We start from the raw sequence: 25,772 nt of genomic DNA, 5'->3' as shown, positions 1-25,772 counted from the left end.
AATAAGCTTAAACAATATTTCAACCTATCTGCAACAAATGTAATGAGACATAAAAATATCTGTGATTTCTATCGGAGACAAAATTACAGCTACTGCTAAGACTATCGTGACTTGTTGTCTACATTTAAAATTAGAGGGACTTTTAAATTTTTGTTAGAGGTTGGTGAAAAGACAGGTATAATTTTCTTTTTTTCCATCTAAATTCACGGACTCTCTATGAACTCCCTGCCAAGCACCATCGCTATAAGACTTGATAAAATAAGTCACAACCGTACTCTCTAAATTTTTAAAAATCACACTTACTTTCGCACTATTAAAACAAGATAGAAACATAATAGAAAAGTTAAGAAATTTAGATTAAGTGGGAAAAGACAAAGGAAATTAAAAAAAAAAAAAAAAACCAACATGACCTGGCGAGAACCGCAGCTAACAGTTTGATTTGTAAGACACGGAGCTCATTGTTAATCCTTTTTTCATACACTGAATCTCCTCTTCCTCCAGTTATTAAATTGCAGTGTTGCTCAGAAGGATGTCAAGGAACGGCGAATGCTCAGTAAAGAACCAGCTCAAAGCACCATGAATGTAGGCCAGAAACTACAGACAGCCTGGTCCTAGAAAAGGAGCTTTGCCCTTTAACAGCCCAGCCCCCCAGAGGCAGAGCCAAGTGTCAAGAAACAGAGCCAGAGGGACACGCCGGCATCTTCCAGCCCCACATGTAGGAGCTATCCCACTGATCTCAAAGCTCGCATTAGACCTGATGAATGATCGCACGTTGGAGCTATGAATTGTGAATAATGAAAATTACCCACTTGGTGAGGGATATTGACTAGGCTCCAAACTTGCCAGATGCTCAGATCAGATCCCTGATACATGTAGGCAGAGCAGGAGGGCTTTCATCTGAAAAATCCAGCTGGGCATAATGATAATGAGGTAGCCAGGCACCTAGGAGGCGTTGCACAATCTCTACCGACACCAGGCACGTGGGGACAGAGAAGGACCCTAGTGTCACCCTGCATGATCCCCTGTGGCCCCAGCGTGCTGCTGTCTCTGGGGTGAAAAGCTCGTCTGACATAGATTCGGCTGCCGAAGGTCACCTCTGGAAGACTGAAGGTTTGGAGCGGCTTATGGGGGTCCCTGCGAGCACCCTCAGAGGACCCCCTGTGTGTAAGCTCAGAAGAGGGTGGAGGCCAAGCCCCAGCCTTCTTCCCCTCAGTCATGTGAGCAGTGGCCTGGATCTGCGCTCTTGACTTGCCTGGCATCCTATGGCAACGCAAGGTTGTGAAGCTGCTGACCACCAACTTATGGCCTTTCTGCCCCTCCCAAAAGGAACTTCCATGAGACCGGGGCCACCATCACTAGAGCAAGGTTGGAAAGCTCCTCCCTTCCCTTCTCCAGCTCAGATCTTGGAGTGATGTCCTTTTCTGACCTCCAAACAGAGACCTTCCTTGAGGAGAGGGGGAGCAGAAGAGGGTTCATGAAATGCTGTCCCCACAGTCCTCACAATATGGGCGTGAGCTTTCCTGGAAGGACCGGCCATCCCAAGGGGACGCACCCGCTTCATCCATCCTTAGCTAAATATCACAGCCCAGGATAACAGGCCAGCAAAACTCCTGAGTGCGAGACACCGCCAAATTTCAAAATGTTTTTAATAAAACAATGTGGAAAGGGCAGACTGCTCATTTTGATTCTCCACTGGGTTGCTCAATTAAAGCTGAAATTCTGGGGAATCTTGAACCACCCTGACCATATTTTCCATTAGTAATAATGATAAAAGATAATTATTGAGCCTGTCTGTCAGATACCCAGACACCCGCACCTCCACTTAATTAATTGCTAATTAAGATATGAAAGAACTGCAGTGTCTCTCACACATCCTGACTTTATGAAGCCTCAGCCAGTCTTCCTCAGGGAAAACAAACTTAAACCGCCAAGGCTGAATCCCTTCCTTGGATTTGGAAACTATGGCTGGAGTGTGCAGGAGGGGAGATGACAGGGGAGATGTCAGAACGGAAGGCCCACTCCGAGTTGGGGTCATTTAACTGTCATTCAGATGGTGTCTCATTACCCTGAAGGGAAAGAAAAGAGGGAGAACAAAAGAGTCCCTAACAAGTTTTGAGTTCCTACCTTCTGCCACACACTAAGCTAAGCCATTTCTCTTTATTGTCTAAATTAATCCTCGTAGCAAAATTCCATCCTCTTCCCTTTCTTTTTCCATGGAGATGGAGACACAGAGATGCTTTTTTTTTTTTTTTTTTCTTTTTCCTCCCAGGTCTTTATCATCCCTGATAAAGGCAAAAAGGCATCATGGTAGCCAGCTTTGAAGATGATCCCCAATTATGCCTTACGTTCTGGTGTTCACACCCTTGTGTTATCTCTTCCCACATTAAGTAGTGCTAAGCTATGTAACCATTAGGGTGTTGCAGAAATGATAAGGTGGGTCGTACAAGACGTGCTAGCTTCCCCCTGGCTCTCTCTTGGATCCCTCACTCTGGAGGGAGCCAGCCGTGCTGGGAGGAACATACAAATAGCCATGAGGAGGCCCACGTGGGGACACCTCCAGCGACAACCAGCATCGTCCAAGTGAGTCCCCACGGAACCAGGGCCTCTCCCTAGCAAGTCTTCACAGGACTACAGCCTTCACTGACATCTCACCTGAGACTTCATGAGACCTTGAGCTTGAACCACCCAGATAAAGCGCTTCGGAATTCCTGACCCACAGAAACCACGAGATAATAAATGTTTATTGTCTTAAGCCAGTGAGTTTGGGAGTAACCTTTATATGGCGATGGATAATGCATTCATTAACTTTTCACATCCTTCTGAATTGTAATGTCTTGCCAATACCAATGGGTGGAAGAAATCCTTCTAAGAAACCTTCCAGTGTGTAGGCCTGAGACTAGAACCCTCAAATAGTAGTCATTCAAGGTTCCTTCTTATAGGAGACTTTGTGAGTTTAGGAGTGGAAAATGGGTCAGATCACCCATAGTTGCCTCAACTTCCCATTTGCTCATTAGGAGGACTAAGTACAATTTGTTGGCCATCGTTCTGAAAACCTGATCCATTTTCAGCAACTGACCACTGTAAGAGAAAAAATATGAATTAATGATACTTTAGCCTATTGGATGGTCTTGTCTAGAACTGACTGGCATCCTTGCAATCCCATGGCTATTTCTGGGACATCTTCAGCAATTTGCAGTAAACAAATCCACACCACCCAAGTGCCAAGGGTTATGCTGGATGTCAAAACAAACTGTTTTTATGAAATCTGAAACCTTGGCAAGTTTTCGTTGCTCTGTCCCATCCAGCCTGGCAGTGCTGTTCTTCTACCCATGACTTACCTAGGCCGAAGGGCAAAAAGACTCAGGACTTTGGAGGAAATCCGTGCATGGGGTCAACCAGGCATCATGGGTGGCACTGCCCAGAACACTCATGTCCCCAGATCCTGCCTGGGCAGTTACAGGCAGGGAGCCCAAGCAACAAAGTCCGGGCCCAGACCCTCAGGTTGCTGGACTCACATTCAGAATAAGAGGGGTCAGCTCTTGATGCGGAGAGAAAATACAGTGCACATTTTCTGGACATATTTCATAGGAAAATTATTTTTTTCAAAGATGAGCTCTTACAAGCTGGCCCCAGTAAATGGCTATCCAGCCAATGTTGTGCATAAAGGGCAGAAGGGCAGATATTTGAGTGGGTTGAGAGGAAGACCAAAGAATACATCGATTTGCTCAATTTGCTGGGGAGTCCATGGCCGTGCTCCTTGGCTGTGTGTGTGTCTCCTGTGGTCCCTCGGTCCTCCACAAAGTGTGTAGGCTGAACAGACCTACCTGCCCTAGGTATTTACCCAACAGCTTTGCCTCGGAACTCCTTACAGGGAGCCATTGCTCCTGTCGTGACCCACCAGCGTCCATTTCTGTTATAACTATCATTCACCTCGTCGCCAGTTATGTGAAAATCTACTCCAAGACGGTGCCTCCGTGTGGTCTCTCCAGGGCTGTCTGGCTTGCTCATCGCATCCAATGGGTCTGTCTGTGAGGTTATGAACGTTGTATCTGCAGGCTGGTGTATCAGGTTCAATATGAGCTTCTAGAACACAGCAAGTATGGTCACGACTTCAAGAAGACCAGCACACACTTACTCAGATTTAATGTGGCCATGGCTCAGCCTACAATTTGAAACCTGTTTAAAAAAAAAAAAAAGCTAGTTAAAAAATAAAATAAATAAGTAAATAAATAAAAGCTAGTTACATGGGAAGGACTAGAATGCAGGGGACCCCATGTTCTAATTCTAATTCTCAAAATAACTGTGTTTGCCACCTGTCCCCATGAGTGAACCTCCACTGTTGTAACTCCCGTCTAGGCTCTCTCTCCCTCACGGGCAGGAGCTCCTTGAGGGCAGAGATTGTGTTCCCTTCTTGTGTCCCCAGTGCCTGCCATAGACCCAGCTACTCAGAAGGTCGTAACAAATGGTTGCTGCCAATGACCAAAACACCAAATCAGAGCGTCCACCCAGAGTCACAGAGGAATACATGTGGTTAGATGAGCGTGAAGGAAAGGACGGAAGCCTACACCCCATGCTGTCAACATGGGAGCTGAGGGGAATGTGGGTGGTGCGGGAGGGGGAGTAGGTGGAAAGAGGCAAGCGATAGAGGAAAAAAAAAATAAGAACATGGCACAAAAAAAGCCTCGATGGATGATACCATCCTTTTTGTGAAAGTATGTGTGTGTATGCATAAGCAAATGAGCGAAAAAAGGACGAGGCTCATATGTTAAGTCAAAACAAGTTGCAGAGAATTTGGGTTAAACACTATAAACAAAAACATCCTATATCTGTGCCTGATTGGGTTTCGATGACTAGGTTACTGGGAGGGTGTGTGTTGTGGATGCCGTAGGGTACTACCCCACAGGGCGCTCACCCGCCGGGTCCTGGGAGTGTGGGCAGCTCACAGGCTGGGTTCCAGTCCACGAGTTGCCCTCAGCCACAGGAAGCTGCTTTGCCCAACGTTGTGCCTGCTGTCCCCATGGGGGCAGCCAAAGGCAGATGGGGTCCAAAGGTCTGTCCCTCATCCACGCAGGACAGCTCCCCAGCTCCCTCTGGCCCATTCTGCTTCCTGTACTCCCCCGCAAGAGTGTGCCCCAGTGACTCTTTAGTGCACGCGATCTATTCCAGTCTGTTTCCAGGGAACGTGACTCATGACAGTATGGAAAAATACAGGCTGGTCTATTAAAATGTGACATTGAGGGGCGGAGGTTGCTGGGGAATGATTAGCTTTTTCCGTGTACATCTTCATATTGTTTTACTTGGTACTGTGAGTGCCGATCACTTTTATAATTCTGAGACTATCAAACAAAGCGTTTAAAATGTAGTAAATGAATATACATTACTTAAAAGAGTGAGTGAGTAGGCTTACACGTAGTTGGAAAAAATAGGTAATAAACCAGCAAGTGGAAGGAATCGATTTTTAATCAAGGACATTGAAGGGGATTTTGCTGACTTGCTTGGTGACTTTTGGCTTAATTGGTTCAAAAGAGATTGAACCAGCTTTCTGAGAATGAAGTCATCACCTCTTAGGGTGAGAAATAAAAGGGTCAATGGGTAGAAGCAAAAAGGAGAGGGAGTTTTCATTCCACGGAAGAAGAAAATTTCTAATATCAGAGTTCTCTGCCAGAAAAATGGGCTGTAAATTTGTGCAGCCACTGTGCAAATCACACTGACCAGAGGAAGTGCAATTATTCCATTTGGTGAGCAGTCGGATTAGAACAGGAGAAAGAAAACCCCTAGCATTTATGTCACTTCCAATGCTTCCCCTTCCTGGGCACTACCAGTTCTCTGATAAACACTCCCCTTCCCAACGATGCAGCCTCAGAATCTTTCCGAACCCCACGCTCCAAGCAGCCCCTACTAATAGACTGATGAAATCTATTTGCCTTCCAGAACTGGATGATCTTTCTGCTTCTTCCAATCCTCAGGTTCCAGGAGGGTCTTCCCTGGGTAGGTTAATTTATTTAGGAAGAACTTAGACGAGCAAGCCTACACTGTCGCCAAAGCCTTGTTCTTTCCTCCCCCGAGAGCTAACTGATTTTTACAATTACATAGGAGATCCCTAAGGCTCGGTGTCCCCTTTGGAGAAGTCTCCGAGGATTTGTGAGAAGAAACCCAAGAGGGCATAATCACGTCATAATGGATGGTGTCGATGGTCCCTGGGAATTGTGCAGGGAGAGCCCTGGTCCAAGTTCTGCATGGGAGCCATGTTGGACAGATTGGCAAAGGGCTGACACAGACGCTCTCCACTCACCGTAGATGCCACTGCTTCTGTAGAGGGTGGTTCTAGCATAACAGGATCACCCTCTGCCCCCCCGCCCCCTACATCCATTTCCTCAATGAGTATTTGGTGAACTTCTCTGTGCTGCATCATTCACGGGAGGAGAGCCAAAGCAGGCAGCAGGACAGAGGGTCCAGAGGGAGAAGAGCTCAGATGAGGAGGCTAACAGTAAGTGGTAACTTCTACGACCCAGGAATGCATGAGTGATGCGGACATTAGGCACAGAAGAGGGGCCCCGGTTTGGGGGCAATGGGCAGCTTCCTGTCGGAAATGCCCGGCATCCATCATCATCAGATCGCCGAGGCATGTTACCATAGCCACCTGCAAAGATCTCAGAATAGTTTTGTCACATAAAACACATTTCTGGATTTATACTCATTCTGTAGAACTTTTTCCTTAAATACTTACCACTTTATGGCAAAGCCATGAGAATGAACTAAAGAAAATTAACAAAATAATAGAACTCTCTGGAAAGGAAACAAAATAACTTTATATACCAGTTTTCTTCGTTTTTGGCATCCACACGTGTACTTCCAAGTTTACTGAAAGGGAGATATGGTGGCTGGGATGGAAAGGGAAACAGAGGGAAACTGAGGCTCCTTATTTGGCAAACATCAACATCATTCTTCCCTCCCTATTCCCGTTTCAGGTGGACCTGGCATCACACCTGCACAGAGGCCAGGTCTCTTGGAGTCAGGAGTGAAGAGCGTGTGGGAAACAGAAGACATCGCAGACCCCGTCGCTAAAGGTAGTAATTCCTGTGAAACTTTCACCATCTATCCTTGCGATGGCCAGTTCAAGGTTTTCGCTTGTGACCAGGGACTAAGCCTCTTTGTCACTGCAACAACAGCCTGGGGGACAGCCTCCATGAAACGGGGTGCTCAAATGTATTAGCTCCCCTGGGCTTCATGGCATCTCAGAAAAAGCTGGGGAAACTGGCCATCAAGGTTTTGGCTTTTCATAAAATATTTCTGAAATGCATTTCATGATGGGGTCAGTAATAAAAGTGTATTTTTATTCTCTGTCCCTCCAAGAGACTAGGCTTGATTCCCAGCCCAACTGCGCCTGCCCTGGGCCTGCAGGAATCATTGCTAAATTATTCACCAGCCCGACTCAAATTTCTGGAGTTCCAAAACCTCTAATAAAGTATTATGAAAAAATATCCATCTCTTTATCTCTACCCATAACCATTTATATGGCTAGAGGAAAAACCTGTCGTTTTCTTTCTCTTAATTTAAAAGCTTTCCTAATTCCTTTTCCACACCACGTATATATGTCTAAAGAATTTTCAGGTTGAAATAATAACCTTCTGAAAAATGGTCCATGGGAGAAGGCTCTCAGGATTCAGAGTTGACAGGCACAGTGAATATTGTGCTCTCTTAATAACTTTCCCCGGCACTCGAATTTGACACACGGAATTGGGAACTTTTCAAATAGGTGTGGCCCTTTTTTATTGCACAAAACAATGATAATAGACCCACCAGCTTCTCTCTGTTTATACAGTTGCTAAAATGTGTTCAGGAAAAACTCATTTCCAACCTCGAACTCGTAATGTGCTCATTATCCATCCCAGCACTCTGCAACAAGAGACGAGTCTATGCGGAACCCCCCACCTGAAGGAGTTCAGGCCACTCCCAGCCCACACTCTGCCTCACTTGGTGACATCTGGCTACAAAGTACCCCAGGCTGTTTAAGACAACTTTGAGCCTAGAAACTCACAAGAGACTTCAGCACATTAAGCTGGCTATCAGCCATTCACACTTTAGAGTAATTTGGTTAATTTGGTGCTTTTGGGCAAGCAGCTGGTTGAGATCAAATCCTCTGTATCCAAGTGGAGCTGGAACAGGGTGGACTATCTGGTGGCAACTAAGGGTAGCTGTCAGGATAGCATCCCTGAAAATGTATTAAGATGAAGACATTTGTACTTACTAGGGCTCTGCTGAGAGAAAGTACTTTGCAGCTAAAGGAATATTCAACAAACCACTTGCATTACAAGATTAACATCTCCCTTCTTCCCCAGACCCCTCACTCTGGCCAAAGAAACTTGCTCAAATAAGCATGGTTGGTTTCTAAGCTGAGTTCTGAATGAGGTAGGTTCGACAGGCTGCCTGACGACCTTACGATCTTGTAATTTATAATAAGAAATACATATTTGGTCTTCACAGTTTCTGGCACAGAGCTCCTAAAACCCTCCAAATGCCCTAAGTGACGATGGTGTAGTTTGGAATGGAGGTGAGGTTCGCTGGGGTGAGGTCTGGAGCTGATGGCCAAGAAAGAATTCTTGAGATGTCTTTATAGTACAAAGTAGTAGTTTTATTAAAGAATGGGAACAGGACCAGTGGGCGGAAAGACAGCCAGCTGGCCGTGCTGGGGCATGGGGGGTGAATTACTTTGTAATTGGGTGTTGGAAAAGGGAGGTTTTCAAAAGAGCTTTCATTTGCTAAAGACCACCAGTAAGATAATGGAGGCCTTGCCACTGTCAAGTTAATAAGGTGGTTTTCTCCTCTAGTAAAGCATTATAAGACAGTTGGGAGCTTTCCTAGAGGGACGTTATATTTTGCCTATCTCAGGTCCTTGTCTATGGGCTGCAGGTTACAAGGAAATTTTATCTTATTTATACGCCCTCCTACCTTTGTTTCCCACATCTCTGTGGAGGGTGGGTGATGTTAGGGCTCCAGGAAATTGAGTCTGGGTCTCCAGAAGTTAGGCTGGTAATAAGAATGCTTTTTTCTTGTGAATCACTAAGATATTTGTAAACTGAGGGAGACCCCTGTCTTTCTGGACTCTGATCTCTATCAGTTAACCATTTGTTTTTCCCTTCCCTTGGCTTTAGGGCAGCCAGGAGTGTCTGAACAGTGTCACACACGTCCCATCTGGGAGTGTGCGTGTGGGGAAGGGGGGCTGGGAAGTGTCATCTTATGCTTTGTCCTCAGCTTGGCTTCTGCTCCCTCATCAGTAAGAGCTATAAAGGCATCTTGATATTCATAACAAACCCCTTTCAGCCACACCCAAGTTATGTCGATGTGGGGACTTTGGGAACGCACCTGAGAATGAGCGCTGGAAACCAACGTTCAGACTGGAGTGCTGGAACTTTCACTTCTCTGGGGAGGGGAGGGGGTTTGGAGACTGAGTTCAATAACCAAAGGCTAATGATTTAACACATCACACCTGTGTAGTGAAGCCTCCATAAACCCCAGAATGACTGGGTTCAGAGAGCTTCCAGGCTGGAGCACCAGAATGTTGCCAGGAGCTGCCATGCTGGGCCCACAAACTCCATACAGCCAGAAGAGCCTTTGTTCAGGACCTCGCCCTGTGTGTCTCTTCATCTGGCTGCTGATTTGTGCCCTTTAATATCCTTGGTAACAAACAGACAATCTAGTGAATAAACTGTTTCCCTGAGTTGCGTGAGCTGGTCTAGCAAATTAATTGAACCCAAGCAGGGGCACGTGGGACCCCCTGATTAAGAGCCAGTCGGACGCTCAGGGGAAGGGCACTTGCAGTTGGCATCTGACGTGGGGGCTGTCCTGTGGGTCTGAGGCCTCAGCCTGGGGACTCTGACACTGTCTCCAGGTAGGAGGTGTCAGAACTGAGTTGAATCGAAGGACAGACAGCTGGTATCAGAAAATTGCTCCGTGGGGGGTGGGGGGGAGTACAGTGCACACATTGGAATTGGTTTCAGAATTCCAAACCACATCGGAGCTGTAAACGCATCAGGCTTAAGCTCCATTTCAGGAGAGGACTGACAGAAGGTTTTGGGGCCAGGGATAGTTGAACCGCTGCTGGACATGAGGGGCCTACCTCAAAGCCAGGGAACAACTCTCCAGGCAGGGGTGTGCGATCCTGCTGGCCCTCCCCACAGTGGAAACTCTCACAAGTCACCAGGATGCCTATTCAGAAGGAGTTCTCAGAAGTACCAGCTGCGCTGTTGATTAAATCCCAAAGCCACCTCCTGACCCCAAGGCCAATCCATCTTTCCCTGCCAAGACTTGTCACATGTGTACAATTGACCTTGTAGAAGAGCATTGGATGGTCCAGATTAGCCCTCTGCCCTGGTGGACGGACAAAGAGCTCTTCACCGGCTTGGGCTGGTGTTAAAACTGCAGACGTCCCACCGTCCCGCCTGCAGGTCGCCTCATGGCTCCTTGGCAGGTCAGAGTGGGGCTCACCAGGCTGGTCTGAAGGGCCTCGCTTGGCCTGCTTCTATCCTACCTTCATTCCCCGTGCATTTGAAAGCAGCTTATTTTAAAAGCTGATTAGATGAGCCTTTAATAACATTAGAATTTAAATGGCCCCAGATAGGCTTTCAGCCTCTTGCCAAATTGAGATAAATGTGATATTTGGGGAGCTGAGCTCCCAGCTTCATGGCTGCTCTGGACGGCAGACAGGTTCTGAAGCACGACTGCTCCCATGCTTTTCTGCGGCCTGAAACCGGGCTTGTGTGCACCTGCCAGGTCCCTTTTATCTCGAAAGGTCTGGGAGCCTGCGTAGAGATGTGTCTCCATGATCATGCATTATTAAGGAAAGGTCAGGTGGGGACAGGGGCACAGGACAAAGGTATAATCTGTGTGTGATAATCTGTGGGGGAAACTTCTGTCTGTGATCCCACACCGACAACTTTCGGTTCCAGGCAACAAACGCTGATTGAACCACTAGCTGCTATGTAGTCATTTAATTCAGTATTACTGTTCCTAATACCTGACTTGGGCCAAGAATCATATAAAATGGTCAGAAGGTTTCATCTTGGCAAATACGGTCAGCTCCCCTCTGTAACTCCCACAGGTGCCTTCAATGCCGGGAAGGGGACACGTACTTTGGAGTCCATCTAGGTGTGACTGCCTCCCAGTGTAATACTCTGCTGTACATTTTAGAAAAAGTAAAAAACGGAACGGGGGGTGGGGTGGGAACCCCACCAAAGGTGAGCATGAACCGATAGTTAAATGTTGAGGTCGTGTTTTCCCTCCACATCTTGCAGTTTACGTGGGAAAGATGTACCCACGCTGGGTATCCGCCTTTCCCTGTGCAAAGCCTGGGACCAGAGGAATTGCTCCTCCTCTCAGAATGCCCCTGCAAGGTCATCCTCTCCAAGTTGCTGTATTTACCCTGTCTCTCTGGAGAGGAAGCGTCGCTCTTCTACGGCTCATTCCTCCCCCGAGCTCTCAGTCCCTTTCCTGCCCCATTCTCCAGGGCTGACAGCCAGCCATGTCCCTTTCCTCACTCACATCTCCTCTCACTTCCGTTACTTCCTCCCCTTCTGCTTAGGAACAAATCCTTGGTCTCCATTAAAGCAAGCAGACAAAAACAGCTTTGCCTTGATTTTGTGACTCTCTCCTCTTATCTGGAATTCTGTGAAGGAATAGCCTAGATTCACTTCTCACTATATAGCCACTCCTTCCTCCATGTGTCACAGTACATCCCACCTGCCCAAGCCACAGGCTCAACTTAATTTTGCAAACGTGCACAGAGTCCGTACTACGTGCCCGGCGCAGTCTGGATCCCGACCACAAGGACAATGCTCTTTTAGGGCAGACAAGCCTGCGGCTCCCTCCCCAAATTACAGAGTGACGGGCTAGTGAGCTGATGGGGTCACACACTAGAGAAGCAGAATGGGAGTCATCAGCCCTGTCTTGGGGGCGGGGGCGGGGGGCAGCAAGGAATGTGTTCTAGGAGTTCTCCATGTGAATGGAGAACCCAGGAAGGGAGAATAGTAAGGGAGGGGCACAGTCCAGGTAGAAGGAGCAGCATGGCTAAGGTCACGGAGGCACCACAACGTGTAGACGGCACTATGTACATGACAAGAGGAGGGGCATGGAGGCCACAGAGGGTGACAGACAGTCTTCAAGAATGAGATCCCCAAAAAACTTCAACTCTTTCTTGCAGACACTGGAGAGGTCCAAGCCAGGGAGGGTCATAATCAGATTTCCTTTTACAAAGTCCCCTGGGAAGCATCGTTTAGAGGGGGGAGCTCTGCTAAGCAGGTACTCTCATCATCCAGATAAGAGGTGACAGAGGCCTGAGCTAAGAGGGGCCTGGGATGAGGACAGGGGATGCTAGATGCTAACGCAATCTCCCCTCTTCCGCACGTATCTCATTGTGCGTCCACCTGAACAGAAGCTCTCTCCCTGCTCGAAACCTGGAGCATCTGTGATGCTTTTCTTCTTGTTCTTGCTCCCCTTACGTTATAGTCACTTGTGTTTTTCTCTGATTTTCCTCATCAAATTGTATTTTCGTCTGTCCTTCCTCAAATTACAGCACCGCGTTCCTAGTAAGAGCTGAAGAAAAGGTTATTTAGTTGAACTGAATTTTCAAGAGCTTCAAACCATGAATAATTGAGGAATCAGCCATGTATAAGTGCTTATCATTTACATAACTGTGTAAACAAGCTGATAAGAATTTTTTCCTCCATTATCGCAGAATGCCCCATTGTCTTCTCAGTTCTCCAGATTTCAAAGAAGTAGTAAGCAAGTATTCTGTAACCCACGGAGGTGGCAGAGGCAGGCCTGCATCTTACCTCCAGGGCAAGGGGAGCGGTCGCAAGCAAGGAACAGATGATCGCATTGATTGGAAACGAAAGCCATGTATAAATATTGAGAGATACGCTGTCTGCAGAGACAGAGAATTGTGGAGCACACGGCATGATGGGACCCGTGCGCCGAGTCCCGAAGGTCAATGTGCAGATACAAATTGATTAAGCTAAGTACTTACTGAAATTGCTTTCCAACACACTGATGAGAATTGATCATAAGCAGGACCCATATTTACAGCGAAAATGTTTATGTAAAGTTACCCTTTGGTATGTCACCAAAACAAATTTAAATGGTCCAGATTTTTTTTTCCCCAAAGCGAAAGAACTTTCAGCGTAGTTAATGAATGCATTGTAAGGAGTCCGCCAGCATTTAGTTTCGTGATTATCTTGTCATGTGGGGCTGATCGGCCCCGAAACAGCTTTACAGTGGCCTCTTTTCATAACCCTGAGGTTGGCCTCCCTCTCCTCCTCTTTAATTCCAAACCAAAGGACCCTGATGGGCCAGGATCAGTCCTACCTGATGTAGTACCCGAGCGGCCACTGTTCAACACGACGCCCAGCTCCTAGAAACCGGGAGGCAGAAATCCCCCCCACCAAGACTGCATCCAACATGCTTAAGCGGGACTGTGAGTGCTGCTAGCCACAGGCGCTTGAGCAGCAGGGAGGAGAAGGAAAGTAAAGCAGGTGGTCAGAAGGGAAGACCAGGCAGGGCGGGGGATATGAGAGCAGGGTGCAGAAGGCGTAGTTAGCAAGGCTTTACGGAGTAATTTTTATGTGTCAAATACAAAAGTAATGAGCCATGGGCCACACAAAACAGTACATATTGTGGTCCCTGAAACCAAGGAGCTTAGGATTTAGTCAAGAGGGCAATTGTACACCCAGAAAACAAATAATTTACCAGTGCATGACAATATAATGATGTACTAAAATGTATAAATATAAATATATATTATATATATATGTGTGTGTGCGTGTGTGTGTGTGTTGTATACATATATATAACGACGTACTAATAATCCATCCTGGCATTGGCCGTGCTGTTACTGAGAACCGAGATAGAGTGAGTGTCACTGGTTCCGTGAAGTGGAGAAGAACAGGGCAGATGTCATGGCAGAGGCCATGGGCATCGAGCCTGAGCCTGGAAAGGAGAGATGGTCCAAAGCCAGCAAGACAAAAGGAGCATGATACCTCAGACTTATGGAAAACAGTAAGAATAAAGGGAGAGGAAAACAGAGAGCTGGAGAAGGAAAAAGTTGCTGATGATGGTGAAGTTAGACGGGCCTCAAGTCTTTTGGGCACCTGTGCCAACACTTGGATTACCTTGGCCAAAGACCAATAATTCAGAGGCAGAAAGTACTTCCGTGGTCCCAGCAGTCTCTTGTAGACTTGGACCAGTGCCAGCCAATTTTTGTTGTCTCTGCAGTCACAAAGTGAAGCATATTTTTCCTCGTGTTTACTCGAGAGGAATGTTGTTTACACTGAAAGCCTCACACACTTCAGGCTGATCTTTGACAACTGAATTCTCTTATTACTAACAGTTGAGTGTAAAGAACCCACAGAAACTCCACAATAGATGAGATGGCTTCATTAGCTCAAGGTTCCAGTGGCCTCTGAGAAATGGAGAGATTGGTAAATTAAGGATAATTTATTAGATGCGTTTCAAGTGGATTTTGTAAAGACAGAGGGATCTTGTCCACAAAACATATTTTAACGAGCACAGGGAAATCTCTCTGCCTCCACAATTACTCCTACACCCCACCCTCACTCCGTTTCAAATTTTAAGAAGATAAAATTAAACAAAATACCTGGTTCTGCCACATTGTCTAAAATTCTGTCATTGGAGATACATTCTTGTTAAGGTGTTGTCTCTTCCGGATGTCCTTTTGAAAAGGCAGGTGTCCCCAGAGAGACCTGTGTATCCACTCGTGATTTTATTACATGATTTTCTGTCTAAGGACCACAGGAGGAGGAAAATGCTTAGAAGAGGAGGAGAAGTGATGGTTTTTTAGAACATGGCACCCTGCTAGGTTAGACAAGATTGGGGGGGGTTATCTAATGCAAGTGATGGATGGTCTGGATAGCTAAAGAACAGAAGGAGGGGTAAAAAATAGAACCAGAAGTGGGGAGGGGAAGGAGAGAGAGAGAGAGAGAGAATGAATCATGATGGAACAAAGCTAGAATCAAACTTTTTCCCCTCTGTAGAGTAGCCTGGAGCAGCTCTGACTGATATACGGATAGGTCTCACATCAAACCAGGGTATCTTCACGTGCTGCCTATGAACTCAGCACTGCCTAAGATAGCAGAAGGAGGAAAGACAAGACCAGCATTGGGGTTACTTGGGAGGCTTTACCAGGTGCAGGATATTGGTCTGCAGCTAAGTCAAGTCCAGCTGCAGCAAAACCACAATGCGTCTTTCATGAGGTGCAGAGAAGAAATACCTAGAGCTCACCCCAGTGCTGAACAATGGTGGCTGTGGGCCAAGGGAGCTCCATGATTCCCAGGTGACTCAGCAGATGTTGGGAAATGATTTAAGAACTTTGGTGAGGAAACTGTGAGAACTCCAATAATGTGATACCAGAAAAACACACACACCAAGTGTTCAGTCTAGGACTTTAGGGTTTCGTCTAGTCCAACCCTCATCTTCTAGCTGGGGGAAGGGGAGCCCAAGAAGAATTGGCATTCGTTAAGTGCTTTCTATCTGTGAGGTGCTGTTTCAATTGCTTTTTATGTATCAACTCCTCCCAACAACCAATAACAATCAGTATTGTTATTATCTCTGTTCTACGGAGAAGGAAATTGAGATAGAGAAAAACCAAACAATTTCCCCCCCCCCCATCAAACCATGTGGTGAGTGGCAGAGTAGGGATTTGAACCCAAGCAGTGTGAGTCCAGAAGTCCTCCACACAAGCCATGCCCTGAAAGATTTGTCAGAGAGCACAGACACCAGCAAGGAAAAGCTGTTTCATGTAACATGAGGCCTGGCTGAGTGAGGTCAGAACGTAAGAATCACTTGTGGGACAGTGATGGCCTGTCCGGGAGATGTTGTAAGCCACCTGGCGATTCCTTATGGGAGCTGAAGCCCGTTCTGGAAGGGAAGCAGGCCTGGCAGTAAGTCAGCTATCTCCCCATTAAAGAGAGGTGATTGATTGGTAGTGGGGCCACTGCAATAGAAGCTGATAATTATTGAGAGAATGGCCAAGAAATGGAGGAGTAGATGTCCCTTTCCTAGAAGAGGAGGAGCTTGAGGCAATGAAATTGTGATTAGAGAATTGATGAGGTTTTTTTTTTTTTTTAAAGATTATTTATTTATTTATTTGACAGAGAGAGATCACAAGTAGGCAGAGAGGCAGGCAGAGGGGGGGGGGAAGCAGCCTCCCCGCCGAGCAGAGAGCCGGACCCAGGGCTCGATCCCAGGACCCCAAGATCATGACCCAAGCCAAAGGCAGAGGCCCAACCAACTAAGCCAGGCACCCCTTGATGAGATTTTGATAGTGAACAATGCCACAGCAATAGGCTGTGAGGCTGAAGATAAAGGGAGGGCCATGATCCATCAAGTCACTCACTCAAGCTCACCTCCTGAACGCTGACCTGGGCCAACTGCTGAATGCGCTGGAAAGGGAATGAGGTCTAGTCCACCATGAGATTACCACCAGATGGATAAAACAGAGCCATGGTAAACAACTCACCTCCCAGAAATATGAGAAATACACATATGCATCGCCAGTTATGTGAATACGGTCTCAAACTGCATTGAGGAAGACATTGGTAGTTAGGATTCTGGAGTCAGGGAGACAACCATAACAGAGAGTCATGCAGATGAGACATTGGAGTCTTCAGACGAGGGTTATCACTGCCTGGTCTTCATGGAGCAAGACCCAAGGATGGAGTGGTGAGATATAAATAGGTGACAATGGCTGTAGAGAGGTTGCCTTGGTAAGAGGCTGAGCTTTTGTAGTCCCCTTGATCATGGGCAGTTTGATAGAGGAGAAGGAAGGGGAACCCTAATATTAATGGAGATGTTGAGTACATGCCTAGTGTGGCACCGGGACGCCTGTAGCTTTATCAAAGCCAAGCAGGGTCTTGTAGCGTAGAGGGGTGGATAAAGACGCTGAAATTGTTATGGGAACAATTATGACTATAACAGAGGTAATGACGAAGATAATGGATATGTAATGAAAAGCCGGTGGCCGTAAAGGGGAAGGTGAGGGCAACTGGAATGTGGAGGGGCTGATAAGGGAGGTAATGGTGGTGATGCCAAAGCTAATGGACTTATAATGTAGATGATGCGGAAGGTAATGGAGTTATAATGAGGTGATGCCTACAAAGTGGGGCGGGGGGAGATGATCACCTTAATGGAAGCAGGAGGGACTGTGTGATACAGGTTGAGAATTATATGCAGAGCATGCGTCAGGTTGGCCACAGCTGTGGGTGACTGGGAACGTAATGAACAGCTACCCCCAAAGTTCTCATTACAGCAGGAGTTCTAATGGACCCTGGAATACGATAATGATGTTAATGGAAAAGATGATGACCTCCATGAAAACTTGTGATGGTATTTAGAAGTGCCTGTTTAGTGGGAGAGATGAGAGGAGAAATGGGAGTGGGACTGGTGTGGACATATTTGTAAATTTCAGGGTTGACTTTCCTGAGGGCTGTTCACTAGACTTGTCCCCGTGGGTTACTTGTCTTAGTGCAGCTGCTCCTGCTTGTACGAGGCATTTGTCATGCATGAAGCAAGTCTGAGATGAGCAGACATGGCTGCGGCAACAATTCAAGCTTACAATCTAAATTTTGTTCCTAAATTAGGCATGACAACACACTAGCTCAGGTAGAGCACTTCTGTGCGCAGATTTGTAAACAAAATATCTGGGAAATGCATGAGTTGCAGCAGAAATATATGTATATAAAGGTTTTATATATATATACTTAACCATTAGTGCCTCTTCCAAATGAGGAAGTAGGAACTAAATTCTCCATGGTTCTCCGATTAACTTCTAAGACCTTAAAAGATGGCAAAAGTGTTGGTGGCAGCTTGTGCTCCTGGTCTGGCCAGGAAGACCCTGATGTGGGTTCTGCAAAGGGATCTGGGGAACTGGCATTCACAAGGGTCCCTAGTGCTACTGTGTTTCTTCATAAAGCAACGTAGAGGTATGCGCAGAGTATAGACCATAGACCCAAGAACAAACAGATAATCCCAGACCCACATCAGGCATCCAGGAAACACAGGCAAAATGTATAGCCTATGATGGGAGCAAAGACGGCCAAATAGACTCATTGTCTGTACAAGGAATTCTTGAGCATGGGACACAGGTGTTCTCTGCCTCCAGCCTGTACCTGGATGCCACCTTTCAGGCCAACTCTATCCAAACCACTGGAAAAGCTTCTACAAAAATGCAGATTCCTGGGTCTCTCCTTATGGACAGTCTGATTCTGTTGATTAGGAGCACAACCTATGAATCTGTATTTTCAAAACTCCCCTGGTAATGTTCCCAGGTATCTACAGTGGGAACTACTGTCTAAGTGTCAACCCGTGGCTCTTAGAAGGAGCGTGTTAGGCAGGAGGTGTGGAAAGCGTATTTCATAGGCGTAAGCCAAACCAACATTTTGAGTAGATTTGAGCACCACTCAGAAGCCTCTTCTTCTCCATAGACAATTACCTTCCCCCTGCCTACCTCTCCACTGTACATGGAGTATACCTTTCCCTTGATGAAGACAAGCACAATTGACTGAAGCTATCTCCCAGCAAGGGACTCCAGAATGCCACTATGGCAATAGGTAACATTGGGCAACTGGACCCTATTCCTCTAGAATAGAAGGAATGAAGCAGTGTAGGAACTGAAATGTGTGTGTGGGGGGGGTAGTGATGGTAGGGGAGGAAATGGAGCGGCAAGGAGGGAGGAAAAAGGCCAGAAAAGATGTTTCAAGTACCTCTACTTATGGAAACGGGTATGGATATAGAGGTGAGAGTTGGCACCGCCATGTTGTCTTTTGAAGATCTCTCCTGTCCAGCCCTCAGATGTACCATATTGTTCTTTAGGATTCCCAGGGATTAAAAAATGTTAATATTAGGAAATATTCAATTTATGTTTTGGGAAGTACAAATTGCTTCTGTAAGGAGAGAAGCAATTATATATGGTATATAAGTCATGCACACGTACCTATGTCTACACCTAAATTAACCAAATTAGAAAATGGGTATAGGGGTGCCTGGATGGCTCAGTCAGATAAGGGTCTGATGACTCTTGGTTTTGACTCAGGTCATGATCTCAGGGTCTTGAGATTCAGCTCAGAATTGGGCTCTGCCCTAAGTGTGCAGCCTGCTAAGGATTCTCTCTTTCCCTCTTCCTCTACTACTCACCACCCCCCACATACCACTCATGCATGTGCTCACTCTCAGAAAGAAAGAAAGAAAGAGTACTAAACAATTCAGTTACAAAGAAAATGCATTCTTTCAATTGCTGAACAAAATGATAGAATATTCCTCAATACCCTGTGTCTTAATAATTCCGGCCCCTTCAACTCAAACTTTTAGAGAGACCAGGAATATCCTGAAAGATTGCAGTACAAAGAAAAACTTAGGTCCATTAGCACCAGCTTGCCCAGATCTGTCTCAGGGACAGAAACCCAGAGCATTTACTCATGTTCCCTTACAGGAATAGTGAAGTTCAAGCCCTACTTGATCCACTTAGGACTAATTAACAAGCAATCAGATTGAGGCTGTGATGGAAAGTGAGCTCGTGGGCACAGTGTAGGTCTTCTCCTTATCTGGTCACTTCTCTCACTCTCCCTGGTCACCACTCTTTTGAGAAAATGCACCCCCCAGTCCTTCAGAACTATGCCTCATGACAGGGATGCTGACCCACCACTTGAGAAATGCCACCTTCCTCCTGAGCCGTGTTGTCATTTGTTAGCTGTTAATCATTCATTAACCTCCCAGATAACTCCTGGAAGCCAGGACCTCACCTTCATTTGCAAAGGTGGTTCACTGGGTCCCCCTCTAATAAAATTACAACTTCAGGAAACAGATCATTTGTATCAAATACAACCCCATGGCTTCCTCTTATGTTAATCATTTCAGGCAGGTGCTATTAGGTAATTCAATCACTGGGCTACAGAAAGCAGCCACTGAATTAACGAGGAATGAACTCAAATTCTGAATAAGAGATTTTCTGAATAAATGGCTCTGAATGAAAAACCAGGAGCCAAGCCTATAATCACAGCAGATGACAACAATACAAAATTGCATATTAAACACAGTCCCCACTTCCATCTATTCTCAGTCCACAAACTCTTTTGGAGCCAAAAGAACATATTGCAACTGCCACCAGCAGCCTTCCATATTTGCCGCTTTTCTAATATTTCCTTAATGCTTTTTCAGGTGAACGGAATAAATTCTGTAGCTCTCATCCCAATTTAAAATAAGCCTTAGTTTACCCCCACGCCTAGCCTTTCATTCAAAAGAGCATCTTTATCCACAGACCCATTCAGACTTGAAATCTCTCTGGCCTCCCATCTGGCTTGCCTGAATTTGGCCTCCCTCCCCTCTGGGATGCTCTCCCCACAGCCACCGGGATGATCTTCCCCAAACTCAGATCTCACCACTTCACATCTCTGCTTAACACCCTCCATTCACTTTCACTGTCCTCATCGTTTTAACATGTCACACAAAATTCTTGGTGGTGGAGCCCCAGCTTGTCTTTCTAGCCCATCTCTGGTTTGTTGCCCTTACAGGAGTACATCCTGAATTCCAGCTGTGCCCAGGCTCTTGACATCTGTTCACCTTCCACACTTTTCAGAATGCCACATTTTTTTCGTGTATAGTACCTACACCAACCTAATTCTCATCTTTTAAAATTCCTCTTGAATGATGCCTACCCTTATCCCCTCCATACCTCCATTCCTCCACTGAGCCAGGTGCCTTTTCTCCATGCTTTCTTAGCACCTGCAGGCAGAGCCTGCCTGAACCTAGCTTTCAATACTACAATGTCTGGAGCATCAGTTTCTCTCTTTAATTGGACTGCCATCAACCTGAGAATAAGACTACATAGTGTTTAACCTGGTATTTTCAATGCTGGACATATGGTAGATACATCATAAATATTTGATGAATGAATGGACCAGTAATAGAATAAATGAAATCATGGTTGAAAAAATGAATGAACCCAATGACACGGTTTATGCCAATTCTTGCAGCCACCCTTCCATTTCCTAACTCTGGGCAGCAGCATTTGAAAAGTTTGCTTTCATACTCTGAAATTTGGTCAATGAAGACCTGGTACAGAATGAGTAAATTTCTCTGTAGCTCATGATGTCACCACCATGTCTTCATTCTCCCACTCCTTAGTAAATATCTGACAAACTAGACTCTGCAGCAGGGACAGGGTGTTCCCCTGTGGCTGGTAACCACTGATGGGACAAACTGCCCAGTGACACTGTTGCCTTCCTGGGGCCCAGGCGTCCAGCTCCACAGGAAATCCCCCCAGCTCTGCACACAGCATTTGGTTCTCACAGAACTGTGGTCGCCTGGCATTCATCATGCTGTGCTTCATCAGTGATTTAATCAGGTTTGAGTTTTTAACAACGTACTCGTCATGCTCACTTAACTTAAAATCAAGCCCGTTCGGGCTTTAGTTGGTACTATTCACTCAGTCTGGTAGTTTTGGCATTTAAAACTCTAGAATATTTCATCAAGGAGCACTGTACATTTTTACAAAGCACCCCTTATACACGAATCTCGTAGACTGGTTCCCTGATGGAAATATCCTGGCCTTAGGGATCATAGTGTTATGAAAGAAGTGTTTGCATAGCAGTTTCCTATTGATGCCACCATAACAGATGACCACAAACTTAGTGTCTTAAAACAATACATTTTTAATATCTTAGAGTTCTGTAGGTCAGAAGGATGACATGGGTCTCATGGGGCTAAAATCAAGATGGGGAGGGCTGCATTCCTTCTAAAGTTTCTATGGGAGAACCCATTTTCTCACCGTTTCCACTCTCTGGAAGTCACCCACATTTCTTGTTTTGTGCCCCCTTCCTCCAGTTGCAAAGCCCGCAGTGGCTGTTAGAGTCCTTCTTATGTCTTATCGCTCTGGCCTCCACTTCTTTCTCCCTCTTCTACTACTAAGGACCCTCGTGACTATATTGGGCCCATCTGGGTAATCCAGGATAATCTCCCTATTTTAAAGTCATCAAATTAGCAAACTTCACTCCATCTGCAATCTGAATTTCCCTTTGACGTGTAACAAAACACGTTCACAAGTTCCGGGGATTAAAATATGGACATCTTTGGGAGGTTATTATATATCTTATCATACTTGTGTGTGTGTGGACCTCTGGAAGGCATCCTTTGCATAGCCTTGTGGGTCCAACCATCAACAGCATTGGTGTCACCTATAAGCTTGATAGAAATGCAGACCTACAGGCCCCAGCCCAGACCTTTGGAATCAAAATCTACATTTTCACCAACTCTCAGGCGATTAGGTGTCCATGTAATGAGTATGAGAAGCACCACTTGGAGGCTCCCTGCTTGGCAGAGGAAAGAGCTGGCACTTAGTGCTGGACAGACAGTAGTATTATCTGGGAACATGTTTATTAAAATGGATGGATCTTGAGGAACTCAATCAACAGATTGAGTATCTATTAGAGGCTGCTGTCTCATGTCTATATTTTGAAAATTGCTTTCACCCAATTATAAAAAAAAAATTAAAAGGAAAATCGTGTAACTTTGAGTGTCTGACAAAACTTTTTTTAAACATTTCTAATTTATATTTAGAATCAATGTCACTAAAATATCAGTTCTAGTGAAATCTTCAAGATGTCTCCCTCCTCAGACTGGAAGCAGAGAACTCAATTCCTTTGGAGAGGATGCTCCTACTTCTAAGTGAGGTCACTTTCCCAGATCGTTCAGGAACTTTCTACAAGCTTATTCCTGGTGTGACAAGGGTTCTTTTCCATGAAGACATTTTCTAAGAATGACTGCCAAATCCATTTACATGGTTATTTTTTGTGGATGTGTCCACCTACCTGGCAATAGGATCTTCCAAGGTCAAGATCTCACTCATTTATCTACAGTGCCTATCACAGTAGCTGGCTTTAGAGTGGCTACTCAATGTGGGTTTATGGCTTTGGGGATGAATGAGTCATTGTCTCTTAGAAAGTGATGTAATAATGTCATGCTTAGTGAGACATCTACATGTACCAGGAAATGATACCACAAAAAAGTTCCCAAATTCAAATTTGCTGTGTCATTCTAAGAGGAGAGTCCATGATCACCTCCCTGGGTGTCTAGGGAAGGAAAGGGGAGCTTCCAGAGATTTGGCTGTGTGAGAAGTAGTCAGTTTAAATCCCTACCCTTCACACCAAGGTGTGCTAAAAACAAGAAGTTTTATTTTTCAGAGATGTCAAATGGCAGCTGTCATAGGTCAGCATGGGGAGAGAGGGTGTAGATATTCTTTACGAATGTTTAATTACAAAAAAAAAATCCTTATACTTCATAATCCATCATTCTGCTATAAAATCAATATTACAGGGCTCAAATATCTTTATCATGACAGTGTTTTATTCTAAAAATGTATTTTTCTACATGTTATAACTTATAAAATAATAAAAAAATAGCTTTAACATGACATAAATGAAAACACAATTTAATGAAATGGCATTTTGTGAATTTACACCGAAGCAAATATTTGACATGCTTTATTTAAATTAATTTGCTCTGCATACTCTGCTGTTTTGCTGGCAGGCGAGCTCTATGTTATGCATTGGCTGCACTGGGCTTTGAGAATCATAGTGAAGAATAGAAGCTGAGGGACCCAAGGGGACCCAATTCTGAGGTTCCCCCAGGTCCACACTCAGGTTCAACTGGCAGTAAAAATTGGCTAGATGTGGGCAGGAAGTTGTTTAACAAAATGATTATGTCTACTCAAAGTGTGATATTCACTTCCATATTGGTAGCATTTTTGCCGTATAAATATTAAATTGCTTTTAGTAATCCTAAACCAGTCCTAATGTGCATTCTATGTAAATTATAAGCAAAACAATTTTGTGTGTGTGCATTATAAACACAAGGCTTTCCTAAACTTTCTAGGAAAACAATCTGCCAGTGCTAGGATGCTCATACTATCAGTTAAGGGGAGAAACTAAGGCATATGTTTAGTAAGTTACTTCTGGCCCTTTATGAAAAAACGTGCTAACTCCTGGATTTATAGAATAAACTTGATTTGCAAAGACCGAATAATACTTGTTTTGATTTGGAATCCAAGATACTAATCCAATTTCCCCCAGCCTCTCAGTGGATCTGATTAAGAGTTTTCCAATAGTTTATAGTTATAGAAACTATATTTGATTATGGTTATTATTTGCTTTCCATAACCACTAACCTGGCACAAAGACCTCTATCTCAAAAGGGGTCCTGAAACAATAATAATGGTGCTGGTGAGCACTAAGGACAGATCACGACCATCACAGGATGGATTCTATGAGCTGGCATGGGTCACGACAAAAATAACATATAATTTTCATACATGTGGATAGCAACTTGTGGTGTCTTCTTTACTTATGTGCAAAGGTCTTCACAGCTATTAGGATCAAGTACATTTTGAAGATGAAGGATATAATATACAGACCAAATAACAATTTCAGACTTATGGGAGGAAACTGAAATACATTTTCAAAAGGGATTTCACACACACACATAGACAGACACACACCATAGAGCATGTCTCCGCCATTTGGAAAAGTTATGCTCCATTTTTTCATTCACAAGAAAAAGAAGAAAATTTTTTAAATGCAGGAAAAATGGCCCTGATTCAGAAATCTCTACATTTAACAAAGCATCCATTCTTCACTGGTAGAAAGAGTTTACACATAGTCCTTTCAAACCAAAATCAAACAGGGTGCACTTTTAACTCTTCAGGGTTACTGTTGGGCCACACCATTGAGCGAGCTGGGAAAGATCCCCTTCTAAAATCCTGTCTTCTGTGTCCACTGTTATCCCACTCCTAGAGTCAGTCATTAGAAGCAGGGCAGTTTGGAGTTGCCATGAAGAAACTCTTAAAAATGGGAGTGAAGAGAGGAGTTCTTCAGGTACCCAAGCAACTGTGAAATAACAAAAAAGATAAGAACCAACAAAATCAAGAGGCAGGAGAAAAACTGGAAGCAAGAGAATACAGTGAATTACACTTTTTCTCAAAGATAACCCAGGAACAGGCTTTATTATCCAAAAGACTATTTTCTCTCTCATCTAGGAATTTTTAAAAAAGAGTGAAAAGGATCAGTTCTACAGCAAAGTTTGGTTTAAGTTACCTCAGCAGGTAAAGCTTTCAGGTGTCTGTTTTTTAATTTTAATTTTTTTCAGATGAAAACTCAACTGGTAAGAGAAACCATCATTCCTAGGCCAGCTCAAGAAAAAAAAAAAAAAAGAAAAAAAGACGCTGTTGAACAGAAACAATTACCCCAGCCCAATAATAACTCCTACTTTTCTAATAAGAAACCCAAACCAAACCAACAACAAAAAACCCCATCTTCTCAGTTAATGCAGAAAATACTCAGTGACAAATATCTGTTTACTTTATGAGGTATAATCCCTGTATCTTCATTCAAAGAATCTACAATCTACTTCTGGAGATAGGACTGACCCACATCATTAGAGAACGGCATGAGATGGTTTCTGTTCTAATAGTGCTGTAGAAATAGAGGGAGAGATACAAGGGAGGAGTCTGGGGACACGGAACTGTATTAATCATCTAGTCTCTCAGTTTCTGTGAGGAGAGACACTGGATGCAACTTAGTTGTTTGGTTCAGGTTCAGGGTCATTTGTGAGGTTGCAATCCAGCTGTCAGCTGCAGCCGTAGTCATCACAAGGGTCGACTGGAGGGGGCTGTGCTTCCAAGCCTACTCACATGGTTGTTGGAAGTCCCCAGCCCCTAA

At 45.0% G+C, this 25,772-nt stretch overlaps 1 protein-coding gene across 1 annotated transcript in view; it reads left to right on the top strand.

The window, feature by feature from the left end:
* Positions 1-25,772, top strand: part of TNR (tenascin R) — a 391,950-nt gene that overhangs the window by 196,164 nt on the left and 170,014 nt on the right. The window contains exon 2 of the mRNA XM_032838745.1: positions 6,969-7,067. The gene's annotated coding sequence lies outside the window, so the exon portion shown is untranslated. The remainder of the gene's footprint in view (positions 1-6,968; positions 7,068-25,772) is intronic.

Source organism: Lontra canadensis, unplaced genomic scaffold, assembly GCF_010015895.1.
Source record: "Lontra canadensis isolate GAN:19392208 unplaced genomic scaffold, GSC_riverotter_1.0 scaffold106, whole genome shotgun sequence".
In the NCBI taxonomy this organism is placed as follows: Eukaryota; Metazoa; Chordata; class Mammalia; order Carnivora; family Mustelidae; genus Lontra; species Lontra canadensis.
This window is presented reverse-complemented; position numbering and strand designations above follow the sequence as displayed.